Below are 26,439 nucleotides of genomic sequence, written 5' to 3' on the forward strand. Positions count from 1 at the left end.
CAGATAAAATTGAGAAATTATGGGTTCATAAAAACTAAACACATTTTTATTATGGACTTCTCAGAGCCTAGACTATGCTAAAGAGGATTACATATCTCAAAGTACAGATGCAGTGTAAAAGTTTTCTAAGGTTATTTAGCTGCTGAACACATTTAGCTGCTGAACACACTCCTAAATGTGTTCAGCAGCTAAATAACCTTAGAAAACCTTTACACTATTGCCACATTTCAGCATTTTCTAGGTCCTATTAAAAGTTCATAGTCCCCCAACCTTCTGGTCTCCTGGTTGAATTAATCTGCCTAAGATGCCACCCCAGGATGTCTCTTATTGGCTACCAAAGGAAGCATATCAAAGGCTAACTGAAAGGTAGGTCTAACTTATCCTTCAAGAATGTTTGCTGACTACTCCCCCATACAAACCCTACACTTCTAACAAACTGGACTGAGTATCCTATCCAGAAAAGGTACAGCCTTTCCCATTTTCCTACAAAAAGCTCTTTCACACCATCCCCTGTCAAACTCTTGCCATCCCCTAGGGCTCACCTCCTGACTTCTCAGCTCTCCAGGTGGAAGGAATCACTCCCTCATCCAGATCCCCCAACACCTTGCATTGCAAAATAACATCATTATCTATATGTTGCATTATTCCTCATATTGGGCTTTTTTTTTTTTTTTTTTTTAAGGACTGTGCCTTTCCCATTGAATTCTTTGTATTTCCTTTGTCTTCCGGAAAAAAAAAAAAAAAAAAAAAACTTAAAAAAAAAATTACACAAGTAATAAATAAATCCATGCTTGTAAAAATTCAAACAACACCAAAATATGTAGAGGAAAAACAATCCATTCTTTAATCTTAGCCTGCTCTAACAAGAAACTTCCATCAATAGTTAACTGTGTATCATTCAAACCCTTATTTACATTTAAGTATATATATGTATGTATGTGTATATATATGTGTATGGAAAATATAAATACTTTTGATTATAATTTTGTTAAAACACAAATGAGATTATGAATATATCTGCTACACTATGACCTGAATTTTTCACTTTACATTATATCTTGAAGATTATTCTGTGTCATTACATATGAATCAAATGCAGCTTTAGTGGCTTCATGACATTCCATTTATGGAGGTACTATTTTATGTTTAACTATTCTCCTTGACAATTTAGTTTGCTTCTTAATTTCACAATTAAAAGTCAATGCTGCAATTGTACAATTCTTGTACATATATACATTTATGTACAATCCTTGTACACATATATTTATGTTCATTATACGAGTGACTGGATCTTTAAAATAAGGATGTAATACTGGGCAAATGCTACAAACATAAAATTTCAATGCTAACAAATTGTCCACTAAAAAGCCAACAATAACCATAAATGTTTGTTGAATGACTATGTCTCAAATTATAATACTTTAAAGGGCCTATCTCTCTGGTCCAGTGCCCAGCACAGAACCACACAAAAACAGACAGTCAATGCACATTCCTGTTTAGAAACAGTAGTAATCAGTTTTATAAACTCCTATCAGTTGAATACAAGATGGGTAATAGTTTCTGTGAAAGTAATCTATGGGTCTTAGCTGGACACAAGCTTAACATAAGGCAAGATAAAGTAGCACCTTAAAATGAAAACAAAAACAACTCTTTGGTTGCATAAATAGAAGGACAATTTTTAGATCACAGGACCTAATAATCAGTTTAATTCAACAAACATCTATCCCACAGACTTGTACAAGTCAGACTACATATTTTTCAATGAGGGACACTGGTTACAAGGAGGTCACTGACAACCTGGGGTTTACTCAGGATGATAAAAGCTCTGATGCCATGTTACATGAGGCAGAATAGGAAAACTGGAATATTTAACCTAGAGAGGAGAAAACCTAGGCAGCTCATGATAGCCATCTTGAAACAACACGAAAAGCTAACATGGAAAAAGAGGAAGCAGATGTACTCTCTAAACCAGCACTAAAGGTGGACTCGTCAGGCAGAGAGATTTCAACCAATGTGAGCTGACCACTTTCTAACCACTTAGGTCATTCAACAATGAAATGAGCTGTCTCATGAGGTAATAGGGTTCCCACCCGTGAAGAGGTTACAGAAGAGGGGTGTGGACTTTTAAGGATCTTGCAAAGGAACTCATGAAAAGTAAGGCATCTCCAGGTGTCCCATAAGCAGGGGCAGAAACCATCTTCCTAAGGACAAAGGAATCAGCTCCTGGTCTATTTTCCATTTATTCCAGCACCTCAACCTGTAGGACCTTAAACAATTGTTTTCTAACATCCTGAGTCCTGGTGAAAAAAGAGAGCCAGCATGACACAGTCCAAGGATGAAGAAAGCTCTGAGAAACGGAAGGGAAAGTTACAAAGAAGAAAAAAGAAAATAATATTTAAAAACAGGCATTGTCTTTACTTAGTTCTCTCATCTCTTTCCTTTGCTTCTTCCCAACCCTCAAGTTCCCCATAATCCTCCCTTCCCTATATCCCAGGACTTTCCTGCCCCAAAGGAAAATGTCTGATAATTAACCCTAAACTAGGGGTAACAAACAGGGTCAGTCTCAAGAGCTAATTCCCATCAACTGGTAGTGCCTGGCAAGAGCCCTGATTGGGAGGGATTCTGATAATGCATCTGGGCAATTAACTAGCACTGTCTGCCCTGAGCTCCGTGTTAGGGAGTGGTGGTGCACGTGCCAGAGTTGATAAGCTTGCGTTAGGACACACTAAGATGTTAGTATTTGCAAATCCCTAGGGAGGAATGAAATTAAGTTTTACAAAACATCTGTAGGAAGAGGGAATGCTTAACCCCAAAAAGGGGCTTAATAATAATAGAGATTGAAATCCCTGTGGCATTTTAGTGGAGGCCCCATCTGAGGGAATGAAGTGCCTCCCCATACCCCTATAATCCTACCAGAGAGGCAACCTCCAGTTCCATTCCCTGTTGGACAGGCTCCGGGAGCCAAAGAGAGTAGGTAGATGTGAATATCTCCTGTATCAAGCGTTCCCTACTTAAGGTCCAGGGATCAGGACAAATGGATTTTTGTCTAGAGGTGACCACACTCATCTCTCCCATTTTCCATGCCAAGACCTAAACCAAGCAACTGAGTAGAGAATTGACTTCCCAAACTTGACACACTTTCCTCCAGCCTTTGAATTCATGGCTACATGTGCCCTGATCCTACAAGGGCCAGGAGCTTCTTTCAAGTGTCTCATTGCTCTTGGGCCAGACTCAGGTCCTCTGTCCCTTCACCAGGTAACTCTGCCCACTCCCTGAGGCTCCTGCCTACCTCTCAGAGGCCTGTTCCAAGCATTATGGTGATGTCAGTGGCTTCTGGCTCCCTGCCTGCAGCCCACGCTTTCCTCTACAACAAAAATGCTTCAATTCTTCTGCCCTCATCGCCTTTTAAGTTGTCTGTCCCCGGCCTGCCACAAAGGGCTCTGTTCTCCCTTTGGTGTCTCCTCAGCACACAGTCAAGACTGCTCCAGGGCAGGGGCCAAGGTTGGTGGGGGTGATTGGGAGACACTCAGGGCTTCTCACACATGCTTTTCACTGCATGTTGAGGAAACTGAGACCCAGAGGGGAAAAGAGACTCACTCAAAGTGATGCAGAGATAATAGTAGAGGTGAGGCAGGGACCTGGGTTTCCCCACATGCCATCCGGTCTTCCCATCCCTTGAGCATCTATGTGGCAGCACAGGCTGGGACTGCTTAATTTGATTATTACCTTATACTCTTTTAAGACAACGCTCCCTCTCTGTCTCCTTTCTCTCCTTCTCTTCCTCCTTCTCTCCTTCTTGTCCTTGTATCTGGCTCTTCTCACACCTTTCTCTGCCTCTCATCAACATCTCTCTTCCCCTTCTCTCTACCTCAGTTCTTTTCTTCTCTTTCTTCTCTTCTCTTTTTCTTCCTTTCCCTCTCTTTTTCCTCTCTCTCTTTCTGTCTGACAACAAATGAAGAAGAGCTACTTCCTCCCACAAAATTGGCGTCCTCCCTAAGCTTCAAAGGGGGCCTTGCACAGGTCCAGAGGAGAACTGGGGTAATCCCCTCTGGGTTAACTAACTGGGTCACATTCCTTCAGGGTCCATTCTCAGACCCTACAATCTGGGTAATCTATTTTCTTTTGAAAAGGTGCAATTTTATTTTCCTTTGTTTTTTGACTAGCTGTAGATAACAATCGTATCATGTAAAGGCGAGGTGTTCTGCTACTAGTAAAGCATTCTCCCTGTTGGATTTTGGGGGTCAGTGGGGCGGGGGATGGGGAGGGAGGGCGGAAGCCACCTGGAAAGTGAGTGCTCACTGAGATGCTGATGTTATCTGATGAAGCAGGTCAGTGTGTTCTGCTTCAAACGTGGTTAACAATGAGAGAAGAGTAGGAGTGCAGGTTTTGCAACCAGATACCTGAATAATGTGTAATACATAGGGAACACAGATGAGATGGCCTTTTATTGTTTTTCTGATCTATGCTGTCAGGTTGCACTTATGAAATGGGGAGAGACAAAGCAGACAGTTCTCCCTGTGGTCCTCAGCATGTCACCTCTGGTGGGCCTGGGCCTACTTCTCCCACCGACGACTCCCAGTGTAGACTAGGCTTGGCCACTGGGGTGCTGGAAGATAATCTCTCCCAAACCCTTAAGTGTTGGTCTTAGGGAAAGAGTGCTATATGGGGAGTTAAGAAATGAGGAGTCTTCATCTCCACAGCTTTGTACCTGCTATGTGATCCCGAGTTCATAATTTGTCTTTCCAATGCCTGGATTTTCTCTTACCTGGAATGAAGAAATCGAACTGGATGAGTGATTTTCAAATAATGCTCCGTGCATTCCCAGGGATCACCACAACAATGTTTCAGGGCATCTTCACCCAGAGAAATAGTGTCTGTCAAACAATGAGGGTTGAAACTTCCAGAGAAACCTGCCTGTTGCTTATATTTGTTTAGTATGATGGAGTTCTAGGTAAGATTTAGTTAGAAAAAAGAGGTTTCCTAAAGTATGAAAACCACTAAGGTAGATTATTCTTTTTCTTATACAGGAGCTACAGAGAGGTGCCCCAAATCTGATCAACAAGATTCTCCTGTGAGAGCAAAGAAAGAAATTAGCCCAAAATGGCTCAGAGCACAATTATATAGTCATGTTTAGGACACCAGCTTGCCCTCAAGCCACAGCACTTAGCCTGACCTGACTAAACATATCCACAGAAAGACAGGCTTGTCAGAAGAAATATCCATTATGTATGGGAGCACTGAAAAAGGATGTTAGTAGTCACCAACCAAGCACTGCCCAGGGTGCCCAATCCTCTAGTTCTAATTTGTATATGTGTGTGTGTATGTGTGTATGTATATGCACGTGCAGGCATGTGCACATTTATAAGCCTCTCTTGGTGTGATCGTTTTATACGAGAGATGGTTCAAACATAGCATATATATATATATGCACCTTCTCCTCAATCCTACACCCATGGCAGACATCACTAATCAACTATCACTTTCCTACCAAGCCTAAATGTGGCCTCATACTTCTCAACACTCCAGACAGCCCTGAACAATTGATAAGAGCACTTGTTAAACGAAGCCTGCCTTTCATACTTGCATTTAAACTTTTGAATCATATAAGTAACTCTTTTTGTTTAGATCTCTGACTCACCAAGCAACTTTCTTATAATAACATAGTTTCCCATGAGGGTACAGAAACCAAATGGACTTTTCAGAAGACAGGAGTGTCCAGTCTTCTGGAACACTCTATTTTTCACTATATAGCAACTTCATGAATTCAGTTATTGCAAATCATTTCCTTTAAAACAAAAGTATCTTTCTTTCAGTATGAAAAATTAGGTATCTTGATAACTAAAGGTCTGATGACCAAACCCTGGACTCTGGAAGATCCCTGGGTAGAAAACCATTTGAACCACCATGTTTCTTCAGATAAGTTACTCATGATCTCTGTGTAGCATGGTAAAATTTTGTTCCTTTCAAAAATTTTTGTGATGACTCCAAGCAGTGGATTCTACAATTTAAGAGATATTTGCCATTTTCAGAGTAAGTTAAGGTCAGAGATTAACAGAGTGTCTGTCTAGTACTCATGAGGATATGTCCAGACAGCTTAATGGGAAAAGAACGAGTATGGCAGTCTGGAAACAAACCCATCCCCCTGCTGCAGCCTTTATCTGTCAGACTCTGTTAAAATCCAAATCAAAATTCCATGCCAGCAACCACAAGAACATCTAACCATGAAATGTCTTCTTTACTTGCTTGGTTTATGTGAACATATTTGAGTGATAATTAGAAAATAATAATTAAATGCTTACCAAATGAGGTCCTTTCAGAATGATGCTGAAAATTGCCAAGAGAATCATTTGTCCTTCCATCAAGTTTTTACCCTTGGCTTTGTTGAGCCAGTTAATTGAAGAGCCACGCTAAGGCCAAGGTTGGCTCAATCCCCATGTAAATGAGTTTCATAACCATAATCTGTTCCTAAGGGGCTTAAATAAAAGGGTACACAGGATACAAAGTGCCATTCCTTCTTTTAGAAAACTCAGACATGGGTCCCACCTATAGCAAATCTCACATTTTTACACAAAGTCAGATCTAAAGCACATAAGTTTTACTTGTTAAAATGCTTAAACATTTCCAAGATACAAGTTTTATACTTGAATAATGAGACTATCCTCTCTGCCATGGGCTGAGTTGTGTCCCCTCAAAGTTCTTATGTTGAAGTCTTTGCTGTCAGTACCTCAGAATGTGACTGTGTTTGGAGACAGATGTAATTAAGTTAAAAAGAGCCATTAGGGTGGGCCCTAATCCAGTATTAATCCAACACTGATGTCTTTATAAAAGAGGAAATTGAAAACACAGACAGACACCAGGGATGCAAGCACACAGAGGAAAGATCATGTGAGGACACAGCAAGAAGGTGGCCATCTGCAAACAAAGGAGAGAGGCCCAGGAGCTGACACCTGGATCATGGACTTCTAGCCTCCAGAACTGTGAGAAACTAGACTTTTGCTATTAAACCACCTAGTCTGTGGTATTTTGTTATGGTAGCCCAGCAATCTCGTTAAAGTCGTTATACCAACCCAACAAAAAAATTGTTAGCTCTCCAACTCCCCAGCTATGCCAATTGAATGCTCTGACCACTACACAGTACTCTCTGATTTGACTTCGCTCTTTGGGTCTAGAGACCATGGATTAAGAACCTTAAATTTTGTGTTTTCTGACACCACCACTTTCTAACTCCTCCTCTATAGCCACACATTCATTCTTCTTGGAGAATGATCTATTGAAAATATAGCACTTTCCAGAAATGATAATTTAAAGTTAATCTGCTCATCACATGGTGAGTAGGGCAAACTGAATTCTATGCCAAGCAAGGATAATGCTACCTAAAATGTAGAAGCTTCATTTGACTTCTTATAAAGATTTCTTCCACAACAAAATCATTGATTATCTCAAGGGAAAAAAAAAAGCAAGTAACCCATACCTGGCATATATCAGAGAAATAATATCCTTTTGAGATCAAGAATCTAAATTTTCTCTCTGGAAACTGCAGGAGAGGACAGAGACCACATTTTGCCCATCCTTGCAGTCTCAACTCTCATGCTCTGTAACTAACATAGAGCTTTGCATGGGGAAGGTAATTTTTAATTTGAATGTAGTGGATAGAGGAGAATGACAGCTCTAAGAGAGTCTGGAAGAAGGATGGTGTCTGTTACAAATATGGATACAACAGCTATTTCAATCAAGCTGCGTGGCAGCACACCCACAGTGACATTCTGGAAGTAGAATCCAAATGCTTTTTTTGAACATGGTATCTTGTGATTCTTCTTGGAGAAGTATCCTATTATCAGGTTACGCCTGATCAAATTTACTCATGCAGCCTAGGTTTGTATATACCATTGTCTATTCTCAACACTGGAGTCAAAGTAATGCTTTTTAACATATGAACTCTTGTGCTCTGTGAGAACATAGTGTCACATCTTCATGCAGAACTCTGCAATTGCTCCCCATATCAGTCAGGGCAAAGGCTGCCAGAACTCCCATGATCTTCTTCTTCCCGTCTTCTACTTCTCACCCACTGGTTCACTCTCTCCAGCCTCCCTGGTCTCCTTTTTGGTCTGCAAGCAAGACTGGCACATTCCCACCTCAGGGTCTTTACTCTCGCGCTTCCCTCTTTCTGGGACACACTTCTCCAGGTACCAGCTTGGCTGACTCCCTAACTTCCTTCAAGCTCTTTTTTAAATGTCACTATCGCAGTGTGGCCCATCCTAAGCACACACTAGCATCTTCCTCCCTCATGCCACTTCAGTACCTAATTCCACTTTACCACGCTTTACTTTTCCTTTTCTTCACAGCACTTGTCATCTCTAACATCTTAGATCATCTACTGATATATTGTGTGTATGGATTATTGCCTGTCTTCTCTCTACCTAGAACAGAGGTCCACAGACTGGTATTGGTCTGTGGCCTGTTAGGAACCAGGCTGAGTGGCAGATGAACAAGCATTACCACCTGAGCTCTGCCTCCTGTCAGGTCAGCAGCAGTATTAGATCCTCATAGAAGCATGAACCCTATTGTGAGCTGCACATGTGAGGACTCTAGGTTGCACGCTCCTTAGGAGACTCTAATGCCTGATTATCTGAAGGTGAAACAGTTTCATCCCCAAACCACCATCCCCAGCCCCCATCTATGGAAAAATTGTCTTCCACAAAACTGGTTCCTGGTGCCAAAAAGGTTGGGGACCACTGACATAGAATGTAAGCTCCACAAAAGCAAATATCTTTGTTTTCTTCGCTGATGTACCCCCATGCTCCTAGAATGGTGCCTAGCACATAGTAGGTGCTTCATAGATAATTTTGAATGAACTAATAATGTATTATATGAACTAGATGTTTATCTCTTCCCTAGGTTAAAATGACAAAGCTCGAGTTTACCCCACAGTGATTAAAAGCACAGTAACATCTCTCATGGCCTTATTGTTATGCTATGTAGAAAACTAGATGCAACAACAGATTTCTAGGACTGGTAACTGCAATATTCTGTCAGAACACTTTATGGTAAACAAATGGACCTCATGTTACAGGCAGTGACCCCAAGTTTATCAATGCCATCAAACAGTGCAGTCACACTGGTGAAAAGTTTAGCCAAAGGGCCGGGCATGGTGGCTCATACCTGTAATCCCAGCACTTTGGGAGGCTGAGGCAGATGGATCAGTTAAGGTCAGGAGTTTGAGACCAGCCTGGCCAACATGGTGAAACCCCATCTCTACTAAAAACACAAAAATTAGCTAGGCGTGGTGGCACACGCCTGTAATCTCAGCTACTTGGGAGGCTGAGGCAGGAGAATCACTTGAACCTGGTGGGGCAGAGATTGCAGTGAGCTGAGACTGTGCCACTGCACTCCAGACACAGCAACAGGGCAAAACTCCATCTCAAAAAAAAAAAAAAGTTTAGCCAAGTAGATTGCTAGTATTATAAAGTAAAAACAAATATGGAGTTGACATTTTCCAAGTTTTGACTATTCAAAGATAGTCTGGGGTAACCTCAGCTACCACAAAGAAGAAAACCAGAACTTTTAGAGGCTTTTGAGATCCTGAAAGATCAAATGAGCCAATAGCTTTTCAACACACAAGACAGGACACCTGTTGACCACCAGGCTATTTGGGGACAGATTTTTAGCAGAGATAAAAACCAAATTTTCCTGGTTCCATCACTTCCTGATTAATCTCATGGCATCTAATTCTCTGGCCAGATTGCTCTTCCCAAGGCCAGGCTGAGACTTCAGACAACTCCCTCTGTCCTAGGGAAGAAGCCATTCTGATGGTAGCAATTCTTTTATGCCTTTATTCTCTGGGGAAGAATAGAGACTTATTCTCTCAGAAAAAACAACCAACCAAAAACTAAACAAAGACCAAAAACCCATCCCTAGGAGATATCTGATGATAAAAGATCATTGTTGCCTTTTTTCCCCAAAGTCAAGCCATAGGGGAGTCAGGTATGGCAGAGCAAGAGAAAACAAACCATTCAGTGGTACTGTGCCACAGCTGCTGGTTTATTCTTACTTCACTGTCAAAGACACTCTTACATTGTCTATGAAGTATGTCATTCACCCTCAGAATGTGAATAAGGAAAGAACATTGCAAGCATTTGGCAAACAGAAAATTCCTCTGTCTTTCCTTCTCTCCCTCTGCCCCTTCCCTTCCTCCTTTTCTAAGAGGTCCTCACTAAGTGGTTGCTATTCCAGGCAGAGATACACAAACACCATGTCTCTGACCTATAGAAGCTCCCCCTGCAGCAGATACAAATAACTCAATGACAGGGTGACAGATGCCAGGAAAGAGATGGGTGCACGGTGCCTGAGAAGCACAGAGGACGAGAACATGAATTCTACCTGAGGAAGGAGCATTGACAAATGCTTCTCAGAGGAAGTGCTGTTCAAACTGTGCTATAAAGTTAGGAGGCAGAGTTTGCCAGGCAGAAAAGAAATCAAAGCCACTTAAAACAATCGGGCTGTGAGATCTGTCTCCTGCCTTGTGTTTCCTATATGACATGTCTCCAGGAAGACAGCGGCCAGAAGGTGGGCTCCAGGAACATGAGATCTTTGGGTCTAGACACCAGTTGCTGAGTCCAGGAAGGCGGGAGGTACCAGGACCTCATCACTTTCTCTATGAAACATATCCCAAGACCCAGGAGGAAGGGACCCTGAGTACATAAATTGTTCCTCCCCATAGGCAGAGAGCTCAAGAGAGACGATGTTGTCATTTAGTCTGATTATTTAGGGGATCATAGTATCTGAAAGGCAGAAATGACCTCAAATGCCATTCTTATCTGAGTTTTCATTTTACTCAGAGGAAGCTGAGTCCCAGATACTTCCATGAGGTCCCGCAAAGTCAGTGACAGAGATGAGACTAGAACAAAGTTATTTTCAGTTCTGAGGCACAGCTCTATTCAAGAAACGTTGCTCTACATTCTACCTCATGGCTTTACTGATAGTCCATTTTCATGAGGAAAAGGAAGCAAGTGGGAATGAATTAAGATGAAACACCAGTACGTAGAGATGATATTCCAGTGAAGTCAGGATATAAGGTGAAAACTCTGCCTGGTCAGATTGATCCTTGGCAATATCTCAATTAGACACCATGCTGGAGACCAGCAGGGAACCCCTCACTGAGACCAATGCAACCAGTTTTCCTATCCAGTGCTGGAAAAATGCGCTACTTCTTTAGTTGGGCATGGATAAAGTATTTGGCTTATATCTAGGGGCTGTGGTGGATGAAAAACACATATCTCATAAAATCACACCCAGGGTGGGTTGACTTCAGCTCTTGCAGGACTGAAAGCAGCAACCTCAGTTCCTCTGACCACACAGGAACCACAGTGCACTTCTGCCCCTCTAGACAGTTCCACATTTTGCCTCAGTCAAATTTCACCTTTGCAAGATTTCCTGCAGAACCTCCCTAGAGTCAGTCTTTCCCCTGTCTGTGGCCTCATTACTCATAGTTTTACATTCTGTTTCAAGTACTTCATCAAAGCATTTAAAAAATATTTCCACATAATCAGAGCACTTGGAGTCATATATTTCCTTCTTTTTGTCAAATACAGATCTTCATATTTTATAGCTTGAGATATCGTTGACCAAAAAATTATACAAATTTAAGCTGTGCAATGTGACGTTTTGATGTACATTGTGAAACAGTCGCCACAATCAAGCTAATTAACACATCCATCACTTCACACAGTCATTCTTGTGTGTGTTTGTGCAGAACACTCAAGATCTGTTCACTTAGCAAATTTCAAGTCTATAACATAGTGTTATTAACTACAGTAACCCTGCTGTGATCTTCAGAACTTTTCAGAGTCCTTTGTATTTCTAAAGCAGCCCTTGAATTTGGGAACAGAATAGAAACAGCACTGGCCAGTAGTCAGAAGACTTGGAATCGAATGTGTATGGTTAGGGCCCAGATAAGAAACAGATGACATATTCAATGGAAACGAGTAAGTAAAAAGGGACCATGTAGCAAAGCATGAGCAGGGTTTAGCGTTAGCAACAACTGTCATCACCCCTGGAGCTAAAGGAACCAGAGGAGGGAGCTGCGGCTTTGGGTCAAAAAATGCAACCCCTGCTGAATCCTACATATCCCAGGAGGGAGGCTGTTGAGGGAGTAAACACCCCAGCCTCGCTACTCATCCTCCAATCCCTTGCCCTTGCCTCCCACCCAGAAGGCTAGAGAACCTGATCCACGTAGTTCACAGAGCCGGCTGGTAAAGGGGGCCAGGCAAATAAAGATGATCCAGCAGAGGCTGCAGCTGAATCACTTCAGACAAACCTCTCTACTCTCTGATCCTCAGGATTTGTATTAGTAAAAACAAGTGGGTTGATCATCCAGCAGTCTCTCTGCTGCTTTCCTGCCTAACGTTTAATGACTTTAGGTATAATAATATTGATTTGTTTACCTATAACTCTAGGCAAAAGAATACACACATGTTGATTTTCTAGATTTCCAGGGGCAGATAATCTCAGTAGACCAGAATATAGCTGCTGCTCTTAAAATGCTTCTTGAAACGGAATATGTGGAATTATAAAATTCATGCCTTTATAACAATTCAATGCTTAATACATTTCTAAGAAAAACAAGCTAGTTATTATTCCTTAGTTTAAAAAAAAAAACAACAGGTTACCTTATTCAGCCCTGTTTATGCAACATCCTAATGTATGTCTTAAAAAATTATTCAATTCTTCTTTTATGCTGAGGCCTTTGTTTAGACCCATGGACTCTAAATGACCTAGTCATCTTATCTAATCTTTGTGGGGCTTCTTTTAATCATTTATAATTTGAAAAAAGGCAAAAGTTACCTGTCAAAGCATTCTTTAGTGCTATGTGGGTCAGGAGGCACCCCTTCCCAGATTCAGAAAGAAGGAGCCCTCCAAGGTGGTGGAACTCCAGAGGGATCTTAAGAAACTTTGGTGTCTCCCAACCAAGGGTCCCTAATTACTAGCTTAGCTCTGGAAAGATGGGGACTGACCATCACAATTTTTCATGTTTGTTTCTCTCTTACAACCGGTCTTCGTGGAGCATGTCCTGGGCACCAGGAAATAGCAGTGAACGAGACAAGGTCCCTGTTTCTAAAAGCAAAAGAATTATGATATGGAATAATATACACGTGAAGCATAAATATGTAAGATACATTTATATAATAATTGTAAGCACAGTGAAGAATATGAGACAAGTTAATGGGATAGAATGATTGGGAATCAAGGGGGAGAATGGGACCACTTGAGGCCAGATACACAGGCTTGGGAAGAGGTTGACTTTTGATAGGAAACTAATTTCAAATATCTTATTCCATATTTTTTGCATAAATGTAAAATGCTCTAAAATGTCTAATATCTTGGAAGATAGTGACTGAAAGAAGCAAATTAGTAATGTTCATTTTAAAGAATTAAGAAATCTAAGATGAAGAGCTACAAAAGAAGAAGCATCCCAAGCTGAAAAATTATTACAATGACCTGAAAATGTCTGTGTAAAATGCCAGAAGGGTTTATTGTTGGGTCTATGGGCACTTGAGGATTTGTGATGGACACAGGGAAGCAAGGAGCTAGACACATCTAAGTGAAAGAAAGACAGTGTTGGGATGTTGAGGAAGAAAGAGGAGCAGAAAGGGGTAAGCTGTGTTCCTGTGAACATTGAGATGGATATTTGTCCAAGTGTTGAAGTCTGAAGCTAGGTGCACACTTCTAATTGTCAGGCAAAGCTGATTCCTATGATATGCATTGATAATTATAGGGGCTATTTCTGTTCCTGCCAGTAGTTCAGAGATATTCAAAAGGTGCATAAAATTATTTTAACTATTTTATTTTAGGACCAAAATCATTGCAAAGCAGAGAAAAGGTTGGGAAAAAATAAAACATTTACGAGAGTTTGCAAAAGGAATACTCATATAAATGAAGTGTCAATCCACATGTAGCCCTTTGCTCCTTGTGTGGTAGTAAGTGAGAAAATGTCAAAGCCAAATCTGCTATCTTTTCGCATTTTCAGTATAAGGCAACAGCCATTATCTGTCATATCTGGATCTTCCATGATTCAATGATGAAATAGCTCATAAAAGGTGCTCAGAAAAGAAGCAGTAATTCCATATAACACCACAGAACACAATCATAGCTTTAGATCTTCAGAATGCATCTCTGAGCAAGGTTCTATGGCATTTGAACTTACATATTCATCAGCACAAACCACAGGTATAGTGTGAAAAAAAACAAAAACAAATTTTAACTCACTCCAAGACCTCAAAAGATTTAACAAGAATTGAATAAAACCTTTGTGTCTCAGCACTGTGACAGCTTCAGCTAACCACAAAAATAAAAAAGTTGTTCCTATATTAGTAAGTTATTTTAATGAAATTCCTGGAGATTATATAAAAGTTCTTGAACTTGACATCCTGCCAGGTGCAACAAGTGACCATTATGCTTTCTCTGCTCTGAGCACAGCACACCGGTTGATAAGATGATCATCATGTCAGCTGGTAACATTAACTTGAGAGATGGAAAATCCTACCAGTTCAAAGACTTTTTTCTAGAAACTGATGACTAACTTCATCAAAACATGATGAGAATTGATTCTGATAGCATACTCATATCAATGCTATAAATGACACATCTGCTGATTTTCCATTTTTTGAGGAAAGTCGTTCTTGTAAAATATTTTTCCCTATATAGGGTGTGAATAGGTCACTGCGATAATTTGGTGATTGGGTCAAAGGGCAGTGCACATAGTATTACTTTAAATTCAAGATATCTGAGACGAATGCCTCTTCTTGAAAGAAGACTAAACGTGTTTCAACTAGTTTATGATTCTACAAGCAGTTAAAACAAATTGATGGCCTCTTATCTAAATGAAAAAAAATAAAGATTTTAATTCAAAACATTGGTTCTAGTTTTAAGCAAGCTACTTCCACTATTTTACCCAAAGCTCTTTCTAAAAGAAGGGGCAGAACATATCATCACTGAAGACCATGTGCTTTTCCAGCAGTATGCGTAAGTCATAAGTAATTCTAAATTTTCACTTTCATTTCAAACTATGAGAATTGTGAAAGAACATCATTAGCAGTGGTTTTCACTCTGGTTTAGATCTATATCTAAACAGATGAGTTATATATAAAACTGTCTAAATCATGAAACTTTGGAAGAACTAAGTGTGAATAAGGCCTATCATTTATACTGGCTTCACTGAGGGAGAAATTATAAATAAAATCATCCAGAAAATCCATTAATTCCCTTCAAAGTACTGTCCCTTCTTTGTCAGGCAATGACCTTTTTAATAAACACCATGTCCTTAAATTATGGTTTAATGAGAACTTACTAGCTCTAATGGGCAAAGAGAAAGGATACAAATGAGAAACTACTGGATATGATGAAAGATTGCTTTCCTCCTGTGTATGTTAGTATTCCAGTCTTATTTTAAAAGTGCAAATTCATCCTCTGCTGGGTACACCATGGTGAAGAGACAAATTTCAGCAAAGAATAATTTTAGAGACTGTGAACCCTCTTCAGGTTCAGTGAGCACTGAAACTGTAGACTCTCTCTTAGTATTCAAATTAAGTACTCAGAGACTTGGTAAGATATGTTTGAGAAAATTAGGCAAAATCAACAATTATTGATGGAAGCTGAGTTCTTCAAAAAATTCAAGGAAATAAGTTGCCCTCAGCATCATTATTGGATAAATGATTAAACTGAAGAAGTAAATATTGCATTGAAGCATATATACATCACTTTCCAGACAGATTATGATTCACTGGGAAAAGGTTTTCTGTGGTCTTTTAATACAATCAAGTTCACTGTTACATTTTTTTACTTAATAGACTATTTTTTAGAACTGGGTTAATAGAGAATTGAACAGATAAAGAATTCTTACATACTCTACTCCCTTTTATTACATCTTACATTAGAGTTGTATATTTGTTAACATTAATAAGCCATTATTGGTACATACTAACTAAAAATCCATACTTTAGGACTCACTCCTTGTGTTGTTAAGTTCTATGGGCTTTATTATAGATATTATTACCAAATTTTGTATTTCTCTTCATCTTGTTCTTTTACATAAAGAATAATGAGTCATAAACAATGTGACCTATAATGTATTATCTATATACTTTGAAGCACTTTTTATATGTATAAATTCTAGGAAATAAAAGACCACAGACCCTAGTTCAGAATAGGAAGACACTACAGATATCAGGCATAAGAAAGAAACTGAGTAGTTCTGGGAAAAGAGACTCCAGAATGTTAAGGACAGAAACTACTTAGATCTCAGAATCTTAAATACCACGTCTAACATCATTAAATCTTAGCAGGGAGGTGCTTGCCTGGCCCTTTAAATGTAGCTGACACAAGAGGGCCTGGCTGCTAGAACCTTTGGCCACCTGGCCTCCCCTGCCCACAATCCTGGTTCATAGCTTAGACTCTGGATCCTCTTCACCCTGCTCCAGGACAGCTCCCAGTTCTGTCCTGTGCCTCTCTGTCTATTGCCTTTATGGTTCGTTTTCCAGCCAGATCCCAACCACTTGGCTTTAACCTAGCAGAGACAGAGATGGAAAAGACACATTTCCTTTGTTCAAGAAATTCGTAGTGGACCTAATAGAAGGGGTTGTGAAGTGCTGTACCATGAGCTGCCTCCAGCCTTCAGGTATATTCAGCGGGATGTTATCCCATGTGCTATTTTAAATTTGGATTTGGTTGCCCACAGTTAAAAATTAGAAAATTTCACGCACACACAAATCTTGCTCTCTAGCTTCTCTTGAAAAATCAGAAGCAAACTTACAATCATTGCTAAGAATCAGCTGGATTTGAGTGGCAGCTGCCCTCCTTTTGGGCCAGATATTGTCCCCTAGTTTGACATAGTCCCCATCTCTCCTTATTATATTACACTCAGGCCACTTACTGAGTTTACATATCTACCTGGCCCTTGTAAACAATTGAGTTTACAATCCTTGGAATGGCTGGCTGTTTTTGTGTTTCCAGTGGCCAAAGAAACCATAAAGAGGCTAAAATATAGCTTGGTATATAAACCTATACCAAGTCCTATTCTTCACCATCCATCGATGGAAGAAATAGATGTTCAAATATGGCCATTCATGCCTTCATGTGCCAAAAGAAACCCCAAAGCCACGTGTTCCTTCCTTGTAGTACTTCTTATTTAAAATAGAGAGTATTTCATGTTTAAAAAATTATATATATATATATATATATATATATATATATATATATATATATCCTGCTGATTGAATCAATTGCCCCTTTATGGATAAGGAGCTCCTGACCACCAAGCCAAATTTATGGCCTGGAAGCATTACCAGAGGATCTCCCAAACCCGGAGATGATCAAGATGAACTACCATGCTTGAAGTTGGAATACCTTATCACTTTAAGAAATTCTTTGTCCCAGAAATTTCATAAGCTCTCAACTCAAGGGTCTTCTTACAAACTCTGGTTTGTACTTTAAGAGGTTTTCCTCATTGAAAGTTCTCATAAGCTGCTTGGATAAGGGGTCATGACATCTCCTTGCCTCTCCGATTTGCTAAAATACAGCAGAAAGCAGAAAGGTTTCTTCCCTAGGCCTGCCCTCCTCACCTCTGCTGCTTTCTCCCATCATCTAGGAAGTACATGCTCCAATGCCCAGACAGATCCCTGCAGAACCTACACCTTACCAAAGACGAAGGAGGGCAGCTACCTAAAGAGGGCAGGGAGTACATCAAAAGCACCTAGAGACAGAGATCCAGGTGAGCATGCCCCAGGAGCAGCCTTCAATGAGCACACCTTTGTTACCTTTGTATTCCCAATGCCCAGAATGGTGCCTAGCATTTTGTAGACATTCAGTAAGGATTTGTTGAATGAAAGAACGAATGCATTTTCTACACACATCCTTGCTTCTGTGGTTTTGCTGCTTTGTCTCCTTCGACCTTGTTAGGCTCCTCAGACTGACTTCCATTTAGGCTCTTGGGACCGACTCACACCTGACCTCCTGACATTCTGGATTTGACATTTACTCTTTTCTTTACCACAATGGCTCATGAATACCTCTGTTTTCAATTTTTCTTAATGTTCTATATTTCTTCAGGCAAATGAAAAGAGCCTGGGGACTCCAAGTCATTTGGCACTGGTTCTAGTGGTTAGGTGGCCCAAACTTGGGAAATGGGTATGATTTTTGCCATTCAGAATGTTAAAAGTTCTAGAGAGTCTTGCAGTAAGGAAAACCTGTTTAATATTATTTAAATATAACATTTCTCAACATTCTTTAGACGAAGGAGCCTCCCTTTTTCCCACTACACAGTATCTATCAATGCCAGGTAAAATTAGGATTCCAGGGAAGAAATATACTTTCAGAACTGCTAGAATAGAGACACTGGGGTCAGTCTCAGAACTAACATTCTCTGCTAAACTTCATTTGCATTAAGGTAAAGGGCTAGGACACCTTATCACCAACCAAATGGTATAAAACTAAGAGAATTTCAGGTCTGAGAGCATTCCCTAAAAGGAAACTACTCGTGTCACTCTTTGCCAACTTCCTTTTGTTGGTTCTATTTTATGGGTCTGTCATTTATCAGCAATTAATGAGAACAGTGGTGTCAAAGCCTCCACCTTCCTTGCAGGGGCATCTAAGTTGGACTGGGGATGGGGGATGGGGTAGCCAGCTGCAGCTTTTTATCTTTTGGTGACAACAAGTAGTTGTATTCCTTCTTGGGCAGTCACCGGGTTCATGAATAGTGCCACAGTCTTTTAAAGCCAGGACTGCTCTTTTGATCTACAAGTTCATATGACTCCACCATGGGCAAGGCCTTCTGTCCAATTCCACCCCTCCCCCTTCCTGTGTTTGTCTCTGCCCTTGCAAGTATTTCGGCACTCAGCCAGAACGAGGCAGTGAGTTGCCCAATTCAGAGAAATAAAGGGAAACACCCCCCTCCTCAATTGGATGGTCAATAGCTGTGGGGAGATATAATAAACCTCTTCACTAAACGAATGCAGCTTTTAGATAAGTGAGGAATTATATCTCTAAAGCTATTCTTCAAAACTAGTGACAGTTCCACATGGTCAGGAGGCTGTCATGCTGCCATGGAGATGGAATTTAAGTATAGAATTTGAGGGACTTTAGCCTGCGTGGTTTTCTTCTTCCCAGCCCCACCTTGCAGTTTGGTGTTAAAAAAAAAAAAAAGTGAAGCTCTAAACCAAATGCAACTTCTGATGTAAGAAGTTAAAGAACATGGATACTTTTTTAGAGTAATTTTTAATTTTTTTATTTTAGAATCTATACACGTTGAGTAATACTGATATGAATCAGCTTTGAGGAGGCAGCTAGGAAGACCCAGGCCTCCTGCCAGCCACAATAGCACAGGCGGGAGGCGCCATCACGGGTGTCAGCTCTACCAAATGGAACAAGAGCTTTGACGTTTTCTGTCCTGAAACCTTTCTTTCTTCCTGTGCTCATTCACTTGACTCTTTGCAGAGCAAGCCGTACCCAAAAGTAAAAGATGGTCAAATACATCACTTTCCAAATTACGTCCTTTAGGGCCACTGTATAGGATTCAGGTACCATCTTTAGAAGATCCTAGATAGCAGGTGGTTGCCAAGGTGGGATGTCCATTGGAACGAGGCCTTGCATTACTTTCCAGGTCTCCTGCTCCATTTCCTCTCCCTCCTTCTGCTCCATCCCTGCTAGCCTCTTTGCCGCTATTCAAATACACCAGGCATGCGCCTAACTCAGGGTTTTAGCATTGGTTGTTCCCTCCAACTGAAACGCTCTTCCCTGGTATAGACATGGCTTACCCCCTCCTCTTTTTCAAGTCCTTCTTGAAATGCCATTTTCTTAGTGAAGTTGTCCCAACCACCCTATTTAAGCAGCTTCCTCACCCAACAATTCCTAGCCTCCTTCCTTGTTTTATTTTCCTCCATAACACTTACCAGTCAAATGTATCTTTTGCTTATTTATTTTATTGGCAGTTTGCTTTCACTCCTAGAATGCCGATCTGTGAGGGCAGGGATTCTGTCTGTTTGGTTTCCTGCAAGAATCACAGCAATAAAGTATGCCTAAAACAGGGCCTGGCCTCGGTTGGCATTCAAAGACTATTCGTTGAAGAGGGAATTAATGACTGAACTGCTTAGCTAGCTGCCATCTAACAGAGATCAGGGCCCTGAGACAGGCGCCACAGGAGTGGTAAATTCTTGACTGTGGCCTCAGTGAATGGCTCCAAGAGAAGAATCTGCAAAATCAGAGGGCCCTGGGCAGAGAGTTGGCAAACATAGGAGTGAAGGTGGTGCAAGCGCTCATTTCCCAAGTTGTAACGGTGATGCCGAGTGCTGTGTTAAACACTCTTCCAAGCCTTCCTTCCTAAAGTGTCTGAGTCTCTTATTATAAGAAAATTGCAGCTGTAGGATTCTCTGAAAATAGCACAGAGTATTAGTCCTGGGATAGACCTCAGAGTCTCTACCCTAGCAGTTCCTAAAATGTGTTTGCTCCCTGAAATCCTAATTCCACCTGATGGCAACAGTTCCATCAGCACCCCTGTTCCTCCAGGCGCAGCCAGGGAGGAATGGTTTGGTAAAAACAGGTTTCATTTTGCTTAAACCCATGCCTAGATGAAGGAGACTCCCAACACATTCTTCAAAACCAGCTACTCAGCCTTGGTTGATGGCACCTCCACCTTCTATCACATTAAGGTTATTTTCCAGTTCTCTCTCTGGCCCTCTATATCCAACTAGTTCTCAGGCTATGGCCATGGTATTTCCAAAATGCCTCTGCATCCTCTGCCTCTCTCCCATTCTCATCACCACAGGCCTCACCAGGCCCTCATTAGCCTTTGCCTGGCTATTGCAATAGCTGCCCAACTGGTTTCCTATCTCTAGTTTCTTCCTCCACCAACCCATGCTCGGCTACAATATTCCCAAAGAACAAAAGGAGTGTCACTCTTACTAATCTAATAAAATGCCAGTGGCTCCCCATGACGCTTGAGATGGGCCATTTAATCTACCTTCCAGGCTTTCCACCCACTAGCTCCCTAAATAAGTCCTCCTCCATAGCCTTGTCTATGTGTGTGCTCAAGCACTGCCCCTCTCCCAAATAAAACATGTGCTTTCTATGGGTTTCTCCCTCCTCATCCTGCCTTTCTCCCTTCTAATCATATGCCCTGATTTCTCCTCTGTTCCTGTTGGAATCTTATCCAGAGATCCCTCGAGGCCCATTTACAGACTGATTCATTCACACAGTCAGTCGAGAGACTGGGGAAGTGCAAACCTCTTTTTCTCACACCTCCCTTGTCAGAGGTGAGCTTTCTTCTATATATCTCCTGTGCATTTATCATACACTCCTCTGGTTAGGGCTATTGCTCTCATATGCATCATTATTTCCCCAGTCAGTCTTTTTGTATGGTCCCGGAGGGCAGAGACTTTTGTACCTGTGTTTTATTCCCAAAGCACTTTACATGACAGCTTGTTCATAGCAGGTGCCACACCTGTTCGGGGATAATGATCATAATACATCTCATGCATCCTCCAAGGGTCACTTAATCCTTTCAAGGTTGCTTTGCCAAGTATAACTGGTGAGCCATCACCAGAAATATTTCCTTTTCCCACTCCCCACGGTCAGCAGGACTCACAGTCCTCAAGGTAGCCAGTTGTTATTCAAAGCCGAGTGAGTGAGCTAGGAGCCCAGGGTGGAAAATAATGTCACGCAACTTCCTCCAAGATGAATTTTAAAAAGGAAATCATCAGGGTTAGAAGAACAGACTTGATTTACCAGTTGAGGCTGTTGTCCCAGGCGCATATGCATCATTTATCTCCCTGATGCCCTGCAGCACACACCTGGATGTCCCGAGTGCCTCATGGTGTGGGCAGGCAGTCTGGTGGCAAGTAAAACAAACATGGAATTCAAGGGGTGCAGTGAGAGAATATGGAGAAGAAAAATGGAAGGAGGGGAAGAAGAAAGAAAGGAAGGAAGGGAGGGAGGGAGGGAGGGAGGCAAGAAGGGAAAGGAAGAAAAGGGAAGAAAAAAGGGAAAGAAGGAAGGAAGGAAGGGAGGGAAGGAAGAAAAACATAGGAAGGAAGGAAGGAATTTAGTTTCATCCTGTTAGGTATGAACATTGTGAAAGGAAATAAGCAGAAGGAAATCTGTAATATGTCATTGTGTGGCCTCTGCTGTTAGGTTTCACCTATCTCATTGTGACTGTCTGTGATTTTCTGGCTGTTCAGCGCACACCCCTCTTTTTCACTGGTACAGACGTCTATCATTTACCAATTTGTATGTCCTTCTCGCTGGCTTTGACTGTGAACTCTTAGAGGAAGAAGTTTGTCGCTTTGTCTCTGCAACCTTGGTACCGAGCATGACACCCACCATGCAGTGTGTTGATGGTGGAAAGCTATTCTTCCAAAAATTCAGTGACTGATTTGCCAACTTTGTGCTTTTTATTCTAATCAAGTTTTCCCACTTGTATGGTTATTGGCCTCTTTTAATTGACTCATGCTTTTTTCTTTTAACTTCGGGTCATTCTTTGCAGTCATTTCTGTGAAGTCACACAGACTGAGGCAGGCTGTATATTTCCTAACCTATAGTAAAACAAATAGATAACCACTAAAATAAACAGCATTCATCCAGTACCACCTACATCAGCACCACTGTTGTAGGCAGATCACTTTGGGGAAACACTAATTATGCTTTGTTCCCAAAATAGTAACAAAATCAAGTATATCAATTCTATAATTTAGGTGTTTTAGTAGGGTTTCTGTACACACACTCATCAATACTGTCTTTACCCAGAAGAAAGTGAACACTGTGGTTTTAAATTTTTCTGTGTACCAATTGTTTACGGTGAAGCAAAATGTGTAGCTGAGAAAAGGGGGATGTTTTGTCATCTCCTCAGATATTTTAATTAAGGAGATTCTGAACTCAAGAGAGTATCTGGTCATTTTAGCAATCGGTGGTAAAGATTTCCTCAAATCTTGACTTTCCTATCTCCCTCATCCCCTCACCCCTCATGTGTTCCCCAAATCTGCATAGTCTACCTGGAAAAGGACTTTTAAAAATCCTCCAGAAGATAAATAGGTAAACTGCACAAGCAGATGAATTCACAAAGAGGAAATGTCAGCAAAAATATGGGAAAATATACAATCGAATGCAGATTACAATGAAACATAATTTATCATTTTAAACCTTCTAAATAAGGGTAAGATTTGAAAATAATGTGTAATGCAAGCCAAGGCGGGCTGAACTGATACTCTCATACTTCTCATGTGGCTGCCTGGTGCATAGTGACTGTGAATTGTAAAAACATTTACAAAGCGTAATTTGGCAACATGAATCAAGGGCTCAAAAATTTCATGAGGCCTTCAATCCGGTGGCAATTCTGTTTCTAGGAATCTAGTCTATGGAAATAACTAGATATAGAAAAATATTATCAGCATGAAAATGTTTGTTATTATATTACTTATGCTAGTGAAACCTTGAACAACCAAATACCAACAATGAAGATAAGAAGTGAGCGAATCTGCAATCCATATCCATTCAGTCGATGAGCATGCATATTAAAATTAGGCTTATGAAAACATTTTATGATGTGGCAAAATGCTTTTGGTATAAGATTTGAAACCTTATGGACAATGATGATAATTATGTAAAAATATTTCTATGTAAGAAGAGCCTCAATGAAATGCCCTGGTTCCCTGGCAAGGCAGTGTGGCATTATGGCTAACTGCATGAACTCTGGCATCAGATTGTCTGTGTCTGTAACTCAACTCTGCCACTTACTAGCTTTGTGAACTTGGGTGAGTTGCTTAATTTCTCGAAGACTTCATTTTTCTCATCTGTAAAGTGTAATGACTATCTGGTCATGTTGTGAGGATTAAGTAAGGTAGTTCATATAAAATATTCAGCACCGGGTTGGCACATAGTGACACTAGGTAGTTACTCATCCCACAAATATTTATCAATCATTGACTAGGTGCAAGTCACCTAATATGCTAGTAAACCATGGGAAAAATTTCATGTCTTCTGCTTTCTGCAATATGCTTGTAACTATCATTGTAAGGAAAGGCCCTCACTGGACTGTGCCTGCCTTGGTCAGTCACCCTGTCATCTCTCCGTTTGGTTACCAAAGAGCCTGTTAATGGCTGTGACTGGCTTTTCCTCTCCCACCCACTCCAAAACAAGGATTTGATCACATCACAACCTTGATTCCTGGGTTCCCTGCAGCTTACAAGGTAAAGTCCAATGTCTTTATTTGGAGATATTCAATATCTGGCCTCAACCTACTCTTAAAGTAGAATTTCTTGCCATTTTCTATCTCTGCAGTCTCTATTCTAAGCATTCTCTATCTCCCTATCCCAAACCTGGGCAGGAGAATCATTGTCAAAACCCTGGCTTTCATACAACACAACACTGCTCTACTGAAATTTTAGCCTCATTTAAAATGATGATTCTTGGACCACACCCCCAAGGATACATATTTAAAAGTCTGAAGTGGAAGCTAGGAGTCTGTTTCTTTAATAAGTATCCCGTGTGATTCTGCGATGAGGTTCAAGGATACCCTCTGAGAAATATGCCATTCTCCTCTCTGCCTGTAGGTCTATCCTCTTGCCTGATGGATACTTCTGCACTCTGCTAGGCAGCTAAAAGGTTGGCTATATTTTCCTGACTTCCTCAGAAATAATGATGATCTCCCTTCTCTGTACTTCTGTGATATTCTCTCCAAACCTCTACGGAGGTGTCATTTCCTTGTGCTTTCTTTTCTTATTTCTGCAGCTGTCTGAACTGCACTGGGAGCTCCTAGATTTCAGGGATTATGTATCATTTACCCAGAACAATAACTGGCACATAGTAGGCCCTGGGGGGTGTATTCATGCATTCACTCATTCACATTAATCCTAGATTATTCCATTTGCCACAGTGAGCTCTAGTTCACTGATTAGTGAGGCTGACCTTACTGACACTCATTATTGGCTCTGCTCATTTACCTCCTAGGCCATGAAAAGCCAGCTTACTTTCTCACAGAGATAGTTTAGCAAGTAATCTGAACCCACATAGCTGGGACATTCTAGCAGAGAGAAGGAATCTGAGCAAGACATCACCAGGTTGAATGTGGATGGCATGCAGACTGCAGTGTGGAGGAGGTCAACTGACCTTGGGGAGTCATGCTATAGACAGGTAAACAGGGCACAGACCCAGCTGGGTGGTTGTCCTGTGACCAGATCCCAACAGACTCACCATGAGCTTGCCAGTTTAAATGCTAGACTGACAGAATAGTTACTCACATGGGCCCTGAAAATCAGAGTGCCTTGGTTGGCATTATAACTCTGCCAGGCATGTCGTGCTGGACATGTTTCATAACCTCTCCATGCCTTGGTTTCCTCATCTGTATGATGGGGATATAAGCAAATCTAACTCATAGAGTTGTTTGGAAAAGCAAATAAACTAAATATGCACAGTCTTTAGAATAACATTTGGCGCATATTAACTGCTCAATAACTAGTAGTTATTATAATTAGATTCCCCAAGCTATACTACAGAATCAATGCACATGTTAGAGTTTTTCCGCTGGCCTTTCAAACACATGCTGAAATTTTCCGTATTAATCTTTGTCCCTGCTTAATTCCAGCCTTGGATATTTGACTTACATCAAGACAGCTTCAACTCCATAAAACTTGCAAAACCAAGGTAATATTAAGGTAAAAAGAGTCCCCAATTCATTTGTTGGATGTAAGTTTGAAGTCAGAAAAATATGGCCAAAGAAAATATAAGAACTCTACATTTGTCTGGCAGGGAAAATTAAGCATCCCAAAAATGATAGGATGAAAGAAGACTGGAAAAAAAAAACAAAAAACTGATGAGAAACAAAATCCCTTCTAGTCAAGATTTAAGCAATATCTTGCATGAAAAGATACCTCCTGCTTTTTATGCCTTTGAGAAAACTGAGGCATAAGGCTGTACTCAGTGTCGAGAGCCTATTATGGGCCAAGGGCAGAGGTCAGCATAAATTGCCTTTTTAAATCTTATTTCCAATCACTACGATTCTGATCTTACAGAGGGGAGACTACAGTGTTACATAACTAGCAACATCAAAACTGGATTCCCACCCAGCTCTGAGATGGCTCCCAACCAATAGAGCTTTACATCATATATATATATATATATATATATATATATATATATATATATATATAATTGCACTTTAGGTTCTGGGGTACATGTGCAGAACATGCAGGATTGTTGCATAGGTACATACATGGCACTGTGGTTTGCTGCCTCCATCCCCCTGTCACCTGTATCTGGCATTTCTCCCCAAGGTTATCCCCACCCAACCTCCCTACCACCCACTGTCCCTCCCCTAGTCCCCCTCAACAGACCCCAGTGTGTGATGCTCCCCTCCCTGTGTTCGTGTGTTCCCATTGTTCAACACCCGCCTATGAGTGAGTACAT

At 40.9% G+C, this 26,439-nt stretch overlaps 1 pseudogene; it reads left to right on the top strand.

Annotated features, from left to right (window-relative positions):
* The first annotated feature begins 17,532 nt into the window (after window positions 1-17,532).
* The window catches only part of LOC101047366 (uncharacterized), a 70,099-nt pseudogene continuing 61,192 nt past the window's right edge, over window positions 17,533-26,439 (top strand).

The sequence above is a fragment of the Saimiri boliviensis genome, chromosome 12, assembly GCF_048565385.1.
Source record: "Saimiri boliviensis isolate mSaiBol1 chromosome 12, mSaiBol1.pri, whole genome shotgun sequence".
NCBI lineage: Eukaryota > Metazoa > Chordata > Mammalia > Primates > Cebidae > Saimiri > Saimiri boliviensis.